At 42.0% G+C, this 10,587-nt stretch overlaps 1 long non-coding RNA gene across 1 annotated transcript; it reads right to left on the reverse strand.

Annotated features, from left to right (window-relative positions):
• Positions 1-7,975: 7,975 nt before the first annotated feature.
• LOC127533210 (uncharacterized) lies at positions 7,976-10,279 on the reverse strand. Its single transcript, XR_007940990.1, has 3 exons — positions 9,967-10,279; positions 9,732-9,778; positions 7,976-8,239 (listed from the first exon to the last, which is right to left on the reverse strand). It is a non-coding gene; the product is annotated as an uncharacterized LOC127533210 (long non-coding RNA).
• Between the last annotated feature and the right edge of the window lie 308 nt (positions 10,280-10,587).

Consider the following 10,587-nt stretch of genomic DNA (forward strand, 5'->3'; position numbering starts at 1 on the left):
ACGGCTTGCCATAGAGGACAGGCAGGAGGCTACGCTGGCGGAACCTCGAGACATGTTCCAAACCTCCAGTATGTTTTTGCCTTCTTTTTAAACATCTGAACAGCAGGTTTCAACCACCATCCCTCATCTTTTTTGTTCTAGATGAAGACAGAACATGGAATTTGGAAAGACGCAGTGAGCATTCATCCCATGTACAACTTGCGCTTCATAATCTGGGATGTGCACTCGTGACATTATGTCTGAATAAACACCATTGTGCCCTTAACAATTTCACTTGAATCAAAGAAATTCTAATTTCTGGAGAGCTACTAACTTCTGGTGAGAAAAGGCAAAAAGGTGGGCTCGCCACCACTGAACAGAATCTGTGCTAAGTGCAACAGCAGGGACTTTGAGGAGTAATGGGCAGACCAGGGTTCAGCAGGTCAGTTTAGACATGGGAGGCTACAAACTCATCAGAGTCACATTACACAACACACACTGAAGGTGACAGCACAGGAGATGGCATAGGGAGGAATTTGTGAGGAGAGACTCATAAGGTAATCGTAACATGCACTTTCAAACAAGAACTGAAAAGAAAAGTTCAACAATGCATGCCAAATTGTCACAGAGATACAAATTAATTCTCGAGGTTAGGTGCTGACCAAAAACAGGCAATAGAGCTCCGGACGTCACGTGACTCCGTTTGTTTACGACGCCATGTTGGCAGGAAACTCCGCTTCAAAATGAATGGCGCTGGTAGAAATTTACGCCGTCTGAGTTTACTTTTCATTTTAAATCAGACGATATTATAAAATATACAAACAAAACTGGACAAACTAAACATATCCGATCCATATCATGCCCTCGGTATCTTATTTAAGAATCTTGAGGTGGTCGGAGCGGACCTTTTACCGGACCTGCGGTACCCTGACATCTACAATTACCTGATAAATTTTCCTTCATCCTACTCCGGTGAATCTCTTAAAGCGTATTAAAGCCTTGAGGGTATAAATGGACACAGGGTAACTTTGTCACCAGGATTCAGATCTGGAGTCTTGTAGTGTAGTGTAGCAGTGTAGTGTAAGCAATCACTGTCTGTGCAAGCTTGAAACATACAAGTTTAATTCACAGTCAGTGGTTTAATACATCTCTGTATGATTTCTGAATGATAATAAAACACGTTTATTTATAAAAGCACAACGTCATACATAGAGCAGTTATCAGGCAAGTGCTATTTAATCTCTGTTACAGGTTAACCACTCCCAAAGACTGAATGACCCTCAGCTGAAGCCATGGGTGGTCATCAGGAATGATGGAGTTGTATTAGGAGCACACTGTAACTGTACAGCAGGGCTTGGAGAGTGTTGCTCCCATGTGTCAGCAGTGTTGTTCATGGTGTGGCAGTATAACATGCGAGAGAAGACGAGATAGCAGTCCAAAAAGTGCAAGTGGACCAGGCCAAGTGAGGAGTCATTGAAAAAAGTGGAGTATCAGCAAGGCAAGGACATCATTTTTAACAATTCCCCGCAAAGCAAAAAGGAAGATCTTCCAAAGGCCACACTGCCATTCCGCCAGCTTTCCCACCCCTGACCCCCACTTAGCAAGTGTAGTTCTACAGCAGCCTCTCCAAATGCAGCACACAAGAGGGACAGATAATAAAGCCGGCACTCCTCTCCGTTGTCAGAGAGTTTGCAGCATCATATGTCCCTAAAGACGTCACACTAGATCTCCCAGAACCCCTCACAAATCTGTATGACAGACAGGCAAGAGATGTCAGCGTAGAAGAGTTCGAAGAACGAGCAGAAACACTTTTTGAAGGCATTACTGTAACCAAAGAACAGGTAAATCATCATAGCATTAAGGTTTAAAATAAAGGCAAGAGCTGATGATAGTTTCACATATTTAGGTGTAAAGATCTCCCCAAAACTAAAAGATCTTTACAATCTGAACTTTAGTCCTCTCCTGCAAACTATTAAACGAGACTTAGAAAGGTGGTGTGGCTTACCCCTTTCTCTTCTTGGTCGGATTCACTTAATTAAAATCAACATCCTTCCGCGTCTCCTATATCTGTTCCAAATGCTTCCAATAATGTTATCAAAGAAAATCATTACACAGGTTAATAGCTCCATAATATCATTTATTTGGGTAAAAAAAGACCAAGGTTGCGATAGTGTTTTCTTTGTTTACCCACTAAACAGGGTGGTTTAGCAGCACCCTCAGTTACCCTTTATCAACTGACTGCACAGTTTAAATTCCTTATGGAGTGGTTCAGAGAGGACTTTAATTCCACCTGGCTTAGTTGTGAATCTGTAGCCTAGCCATGCTACACCCATGTTTCTGACGGCACAAGGGTCTAGGGAAGCTCGACAGGGAGGGAGGCGGGCTAAAAGGTTGTCTATCAAATCCCTCTGCAGCAATTGGGTAGGTATACAACCAATCAATGCAACGAATAGGCTGACGTAGTTCCGAGAGCACCGGCGGATTGTGGCTAAGTCCCATTAGCTTCCCAACCAGCGGAGCCGCGGAGCCAACTGGTATATTAAGGATTTGCCATATCCCGTGGGCATAAGTCCAAATACGTTTTTCTTCTCAATGAAACACTTAAGTGCCGTCCTTTGTTTATCTTTCAAGTTGAATTTTAGCTTCAAATCTTTAAGGGCTGTGGCCAAAGCCAAGATAAACTGTTTATTGTGCACTGGTTGTTTCTGTCAGAATCGTCACGCCTCTGTCGTCACTTCGTTACGCCCGCCTTCTGACTCTACACTTCATGGTGATTGCTCCGGCCAGTTTTAGGAGAATCCAGCCTCGAGCCTTATGGAGGGTAACTAGACCCACCCTGGCAGAGAATTAAATTCGTTGCCGTGGGTTGTCTAGCGCGGCGAGGCTAGTGAATCTGCTCTTTTAGATAAGATTCCCCTGCGTAATTTACTCTATATCTCCTCTGAAAACTTGTCTCCTCTAATAAAAGACAACATTATCCTTAAGACTATGGTGAATATTTGGCGATGAATTAGGAACTTAGAGGGGAATAACAAAAAGCTGTCCTTGTTAACTCCCCTCCATGAAAATCCAGATTTTTCCCCAGGCCTTCAGGGTGGTTTTGTAGATTGGAGACACCGTGGCATTAGAGTTATTGGTGACTTGGTTCAGGGAGAATCAATCCTCACATTCTCACAAGTAAAAATTAAGTTTGGAGTTCCAGATTCAGACTTCTTCAAATTTCTACAGGTCCGGAATTTCATTCAAACTAAGCTCAAGGAGTTTACTGGAGGCTTTGCAACTTCAACAATAGAGCCCTTATTGAAAGAAAATGCAAATGTTAAGCTTATCACTAAACGACTCTACAACAATCTCTGCTGCCATAGGGTGGAAAATTCTGATAAGGGTGAGAGGCAAATGGGAATCTGATTTGGGAACTGTAATAGATCCAGAGGCCTGGAATGCCCTGTTTAAAAGGCCCCAAGGTATCATAGCATCCAATTCTGCATGGGAGAGACAATTCAAGATTATACACAGACTGTATGTTATACCTGAAGCCAGACACAAAATGAATCCAAAAATGTCAGACCTGTGTACCAAATGCCAAGCTTCTGTTGGTTCACTGTTTCACTGTTCACTCCATAGACAACTATGGAGTTGCCCTTGTATTCAGCAATACTGGATCACAATTGTTCACCAGCTTGAAAAATTTTTAAGCACTCTCTCCTGTTAGGTGCTAGGACTTGTCTTCTGGGACTAAATGATGAGTTACCCGTTGATTTTCGTAACAGGAATCTTCTGCATATTCTGTTACATTCTGCTCGAAAATGCAATGTGGATTATGGATAAAGCTCCTACGCTTAATCAGTGGGTAAATGCGGTGACAAGCATTGTCCCACAAGAAGCCTTTAGTACAGCCCTTAAAGACAAACCCTTTCTATTTTACCGGACTTGGGATCCTTTCCTCGACTATCTTGGATGTACAAGATCTCAAAGGATGAGAATGGGACTGATTGACATGGCTTGGAGAAAGTGACTGTGATTCATAGCTTTAAGAGATGTGTTGTTACGGTACTCTCGTCTTGCTCTCTCTCTTTTCCTAACTGGTGATCTAAAATCTGATGTAATCCAAGACTCCCAGATTATTATTATCACTATTATTTTATTTATTTTTGTTTATTATTTTTATTTATTTCTGTCCATCTGTCGGTTATGCATTGATTTGTCTTGTTTTGATTTTAACTGTATACCTGCTGTATCCATCCTTACTTCAGTGTACTGTAAAAGTACGACTGCAAGATGTAGTTATTTTTTACTTTTGCTTTGTACTAAAAAAGTTCAATAAAAATATGTTTAAAAAAAAAGAAGCTGCTCATTCACAATAAGGTCAAAGAAATATCATACAAAATCTGTCACAATTTATATTCGGCAAAAAACAAAACCCTGGAGAGGTTTAAATTAAATATAGACTATAACTGTGACTTTTGCCAAACAGAACCGGAAACCATCATCAGCCTCTTTTATCAATGCTCATACAGTAAAAACCTCTGGAATCATACGTATAAAAAACCTAATCCATAACAAAACTGGACACAGGATCGGCCTCCGGGAGAGCCGCATCCTCTTTCAGTTTGAGAATTCCTCCATACCTTACGGTCTTTCCCTTTTGTTGCAGACTATCATCATGCTGGGCAAATTTCATATTCACAAAACGAAATGGGTAGCTTGGAAAATCCAAACTGAATCTCCATGTAATCTCCTATCTCCATGTTAGGAGATACAGGAGAGTCAGTTTGGCATTGTGCGAATTGAATCGCGTTTCCCTCCCGGTCCAGTTTGGTACGACCAATCATAGCACGGGAGGCGGGAGTTAATGCTGCGTCATCTTCAGCGCCTGGATTACCCATAAAGAAGATGCCGGAAGAGGAGGAGGGGGGCCACCGCCATAAAACAAGAAGTAGAGAGAGAGAGAGGAGGGGGGCCAAAGCGAATCTTTTTGTGGTCTCTTGGCGTTTTGGATGGCGTTAGTCGTTGCCTCTTTTCACTTGACGTTTCCGATGATGATGAGGCACTGGATGGCTCGTTACTTTCAGCTTTCTTGCCATTGTTTGTACAGAGGAAAATCCCGTTCCAAACGTGTGAGTAAATTTAAGCAACTTTTACACATAATTGGTTTGGCTCTGATTTAAAGTTATTCCTAACACCGCTTATCGTTTGGAAGGAGTCTTTTGTTGCGTAGCCTTTTCAAAAATAAGTATTGTACTTGAGAGTACCCCATGTATTCGCAGATTTTTGAGACAAAAACGGCAGTAATCATTCACCGCGACACTTTCTCGGTTGCATGCCATTGTTGTTTGGACTACATGGACTACAAGGTCGATTTGTTTGTGCGTCACATCCGTGTTATGCTGATTGGTTCTTTTCCGTTCAAGCTGCATTCGTTAGCCCCTCCTTTTTGAAATTGTCTCGTATCATCACAATGCCAGACTGCCTTTATTTGTATTGATATTAATACATAAATAAAGTCAGTCTGGATTTTCCTGGCAACGAAATGGGTAAAGAAAAAACCTAATGGAAAATACTTTGAAAATGAACTCAAACAATACTTCAATACAATAACAACATCATCAAACAACAAAGCCATAAAAATATCAGACTTGCTTATTAAATACTTAATCTAATATAAATCTGATCTAATATAAATTTGTTTATATTATTAATTATTAGTTAATTTCATCCTCTTCTGCTCACATATGGTTGGAAAACTCTTTGTGTTTACAATGTAATATGAATAAGTTGTTGTGTCCATTTTGTGTTATTCTCTATGATCATTTTCAGTTAACACCCTGTATCATTTTCAGACTGTCCATGCGGTTCCCTGTTTCTGTTTATTTTTGTTTGTTTGTTTGGATTTTTTAGCGAGTACAGAAGTAATTACCATTTGTGTTATTGTATTAATATTGTTATAGATATGTGTTGAAAACAATAAGTTCAAACCTTGTTTTCATGCCTTAAGATGCATAAACAAAAACAATTATTTTAAAAATCCTTACTGAGGTTATCATAATGTATGCATGGAAAGGTTAAATCCGTTAAAAAAAAAGAAAAAAAAGATACATGCATCCAGGGAGTCATCAATGTCCTTTCGCTTTTCCAACTTTTCCAGGGTATCCAAGTCACAGACTCAGCAGTCGCAGCAGCCACTCCTGAACATCTTCAGGATGAAGGATGATGTGTGCGAATGTACAGGTCAACACCACATACAGTGGGTACGGAAAGTATTCAGACCCCTTGAAATTTTTCACTCTCTGTGTCATTGCAGCCATTTGCCAAAATCAAAAAAGTTCATTTTATTTCTCATTAATGTACACTCAGCACCCCATCTTGACAGAAAAAAAAACAGAAATGTAGAATTTTTTTTGCAAATTTATTAAAAAAGAAAAACTGAAATATCACATAGTCATAAGTATTCAGACCCTGTGCTCAGTATTGAGTAGAAGCACCCTTTTCAGCTAGTACAGCCATGAGTCTTCTTGGGAATGACGCAACAAGTTTTTCACACCTGGATTTGGGGATCCTCTGCCATTCTTCCTTGCAAATCCTCTCCAGTTCTGTCAGGTTGGATGGTGAACATTGGTGGACAGCCATTTTGAGGTCTCTCCAGAGATGCTCAATTGGGTTTAGGTCAGGGCTCTCGCTGGGCCAGTCAAGAACAGTTCTTCTGAAGCCACTCCTTTGTTATTTTAGCTGTGTGCTTAAGGTGAACCTTCGGCCCAGTCTGAGGTCCTGAGCACTCTGGAAGAGGTTTTCCTCCAGGATATCTCTGTACTTGGCCGCATTCATCCTTCCTTCAATTGCAACCAGTCGTCCTGTCCCTGCAGCTGAAAAACACCCCCACAACATGATGCTCCCACCACCATGTTTCAATGTAGGGATTGTATTGGGCAGGTGATGAGCAGTGCCTGGTTTTCTCCACACATAACGCTTAGAATTAACACCAGAAAGTTCAATCTTGGTCTCATCAGACCAGAGAATCTTATTTCTAATAGTCTGGGAGTCCTTCATGTGTTTTTTTTGGCAAACTCTATGCGGGCTTTCATGTGTCTTACACTGAGGAGAGGCTTCCGTCGGGCCACTCTGCCATAAAGCCCCGACTGGTGGAGGGCTGCAGTGATAGTTGACTTTGTGGAACTTTCTCCTATCTCCTGACTGCATCTCTGGAGCTCAGCCACAGTGATCTTTGGGTTCTTCTTTACCTCTCTAACCAAGGCTCTTCTCCCACCATTGCTCAGTTTGGCTGGACGGCCAGGTCTAGGAAGAGTTGTGGTCGTCCCAAACTTCTTCCATTTGAGGATTATGGAGGCCACTGTGCTCTGAGGAACCTTGAGTGCTGCAGAAGTTCTTTTGTAACCTTGGCCAGATATGTGCCTTGCCACAATTCTGTCTCTGAGCTCCTTGGGCAGTTCCTTCGACCTCATGATTCTCATTTGCTCTGACATGCACTGTGAACTGCCAGCTGTGTGCCTTTCCTAATCAAGTCCAATCAGTTTAATTAAACACAGCTGGACTCCAATAAAGAAGCAGAACCATCTCAAGGAGGATCAGAAGAAATGGACAGCATGTGAGTTAAATATGAATGTCGCTGCAAAGGGTCTGAATACTTTTGACCATGTGATATTTCAGTATTTCTTTTATAATAGATTTGCAAAAATTTCTACATTTCATTTTTTTTCTGTCAAGATAGGGTGCTGAGTGTACATTAATGAGAAATAAAATGAAGTTTTTTGATTTTGGCAAATGGCTGCAATGACACAGAGAGTGAAAAATTTCAAGGGGTCTGAATACTTTTAGGCATGTGCAGCACATTAGGACACACAAAAAAAACTCAATGACAGCCATGCTCTAAACCCAACAGGAAGTGTTCTGTACATTTTGTATATTGTTGAATAGTATTTACCTCATCTATGCCACTGTGTCATTTGTGACATAAGAAAAATGCAAGCGAAGGTCTCACATCACAGATTGTTTGGTCTTTATTACAATAAAGTCACATAGACATATCAGATATTGGTTCCATCACCAAATACAATCGACAACCATTGACAACCACCGTCTTGAACACTTTAGTCTGTATAACCACCAGACTCCTGATGGGTAACGGTATCAGGGATGTCTTCTTGTCTTCTTCTTGATGTCTTCACATCATTGACTATTGCTTGGATCAGGTCATCAAAGGCAACGGCCTAAAGGTATACTTCTGACGGGAGCATGTCTTCTGCAGCTGTTGTCATCACAACCAAACAAAACATATATACACTGCTCAAAAAAATTAAAGGAACACTTTTTAATCTAAGTATTGCATCAAATCAATGAAACATGTGAGATACTGATCTGGTCAAGTAAGTAACTGAGGGGCTTTTTAGTCAGTTTCAGCTGCTTTGGTGTTCATAAAATTAACAACAGATGCACTAGAGGGGTAACAATGAGACAACCCCCAAAACAGGAATGAGTTTACAGGTGAAGGCCACTGACATTTTTTCCTTCCTAATTGTTTCTGACTGTTTTTCACTAGTTTTGCATTTGGCTAGGGTAAGTATCACTTCTGGTAGCATGAGGCGATACCTGGACCCTACAGAGGTTACACAGACAGTCCAACTCCTCCAGCATGGCACATCAATGCGTGCCATTGCCAGAAGGTTTCCTGTGTCTCCCAGCACATTCTCAAGCGCATGGAGTAGATTCCAGGAGACAGGCAGTTAGCTTGGGAGAGCTTGACAGGGCTGTCGAAGGTCCTCAACCAATCAGCAGGACAGGTATCTGCTCCTTTGTGCATGGAGGACCAGGATGAGCACTGCAATAGCTCTACAAAATGACCTCCAGCAGACCACTGGTGTGAATGTCTCTGATCAAACAATCAGAAAGAGATGTAATGAGAGTGGTCTGAGGGCCCAGCGTCCTCTAATGCCTGCGGTGCTCACTGACTGGCACCGTGGAGCTCGGCTGGCATTTGCCATAGAACACAGGAATTTGCAAGTCCACCACTGGTGCCCTGTGCTTTTCACAGATGAGAGCAGGTTCACCCTGAGCGCATGTGACAGGCATGAAAGGGTCTGGAGAAGCCGTGGAGAATGTTATGCTCTCCACACCATTACTGACCAAACCTTTCATGCTGAACAATGTTACAGGCAGCTATTGCAGTGCTCATCCTGGTCCTCCATGCACAAAGGAGCAGATACCTATCCTGCTGATTGGTTGAGGACCTTCGACAGCCCTGTCAAGCTCTCCCAGACTAACTGCCTGTCTCCTGGAATCTCCTCCATGCGCTTGAGAATGTGCTGGGAGACACAGCAAACCTTCTGGCAATGGCACACTTTGATGTGCCATCCTGGAGGAGTTGGACTGTCTGTGTAACCTCTGTAGGGTCCAGGTATCGCCTCATGCTACCAGAAGTGACACTTACCCTTGCCAAATGCAAAACTCGTGAAAAACAGTCAGAAAACATTAGGAAGGAAAAAAATGTCAGTGTAAACTCATTCCTGTTTTAGGGGGTTGTCTCATTGTTACCCCTCTAGTGCACCTGTTGTTAATTTTATGAACACCAAAGCAGCTGAAACTGACTAAAAAGACCCTCAGTTACTTACTTGACCAGATCAGTATCCCACGTGTTTCACTGATTTGATGCAATACTTAGATTAAAAAGTGTTCCTTTAATTTTTTTGAGTAGTGTATATACAGAGATGTTGTATTGATGTATTAAAGAATATGACTCTTACCTGTAGATAAGATCTTGCCATAATACACAGGAAGCCAGCGGAGCAGTCTGGTAAAAAAAAAAAAAAAAAGGAAAGGAAAGAAAAGTTTATATGAGTTTATAACTGTACCAGTTACAGTTCTTCGAAGTGTCCTTTTTATCATATGTTACACATTTCACGTAGAGGGAGAAAAAAACACACACAGAGACAGAGACAGTGATACACATCGACATGAGCTGAACCATAACAGTCTTACCTGTGAGAAAGTCACTCGCCCCGGTCCAGAGTGGTGTCGATGTGACGGCAAGAGACCACTGTGCTTTTTATAGGCCTGGGACTGCCAGGTCGCACGGACACACACACACACACACACACACACACACACACACACACACAGACACACACACACTGTGTTTTTGTATCATTGTGGGGACATACCATTGACTCCCATTCATATCTAACCCCTAACCCTTACTCTAACCCTTACCTTAACCCAGGCCAAAACAATGCCTAACCCTAAAGAAATGTTTTTGCACTTTTACTTTTTTCAGTAACAACAACATGGCCAAGAAAACACTGTTTAAACTTGTGGGGACCGAAATGAGGTCCCCACAAGTGACATTGTTTTCGGTTTTGGTCCCTACCAGTATAGCCAGCACCTGAGCGCGCACACGCACACACACACACACACACACACACACACACACACACACACACACACACACACACACACACACACACACACACACACACACACACACACACACACACACACACACACACAGAGCTATAAATCGTCCGGAAGCAAGTCAACAGAGAGAAGCATACAGGTGTCTTCTGTGTGTCCATGGAGAGGTGATGTATGGTGGTCGTGCAG

Source organism: Acanthochromis polyacanthus, chromosome 3, assembly GCF_021347895.1.
Source record: "Acanthochromis polyacanthus isolate Apoly-LR-REF ecotype Palm Island chromosome 3, KAUST_Apoly_ChrSc, whole genome shotgun sequence".
In the NCBI taxonomy this organism is placed as follows: Eukaryota; Metazoa; Chordata; class Actinopteri; family Pomacentridae; genus Acanthochromis; species Acanthochromis polyacanthus.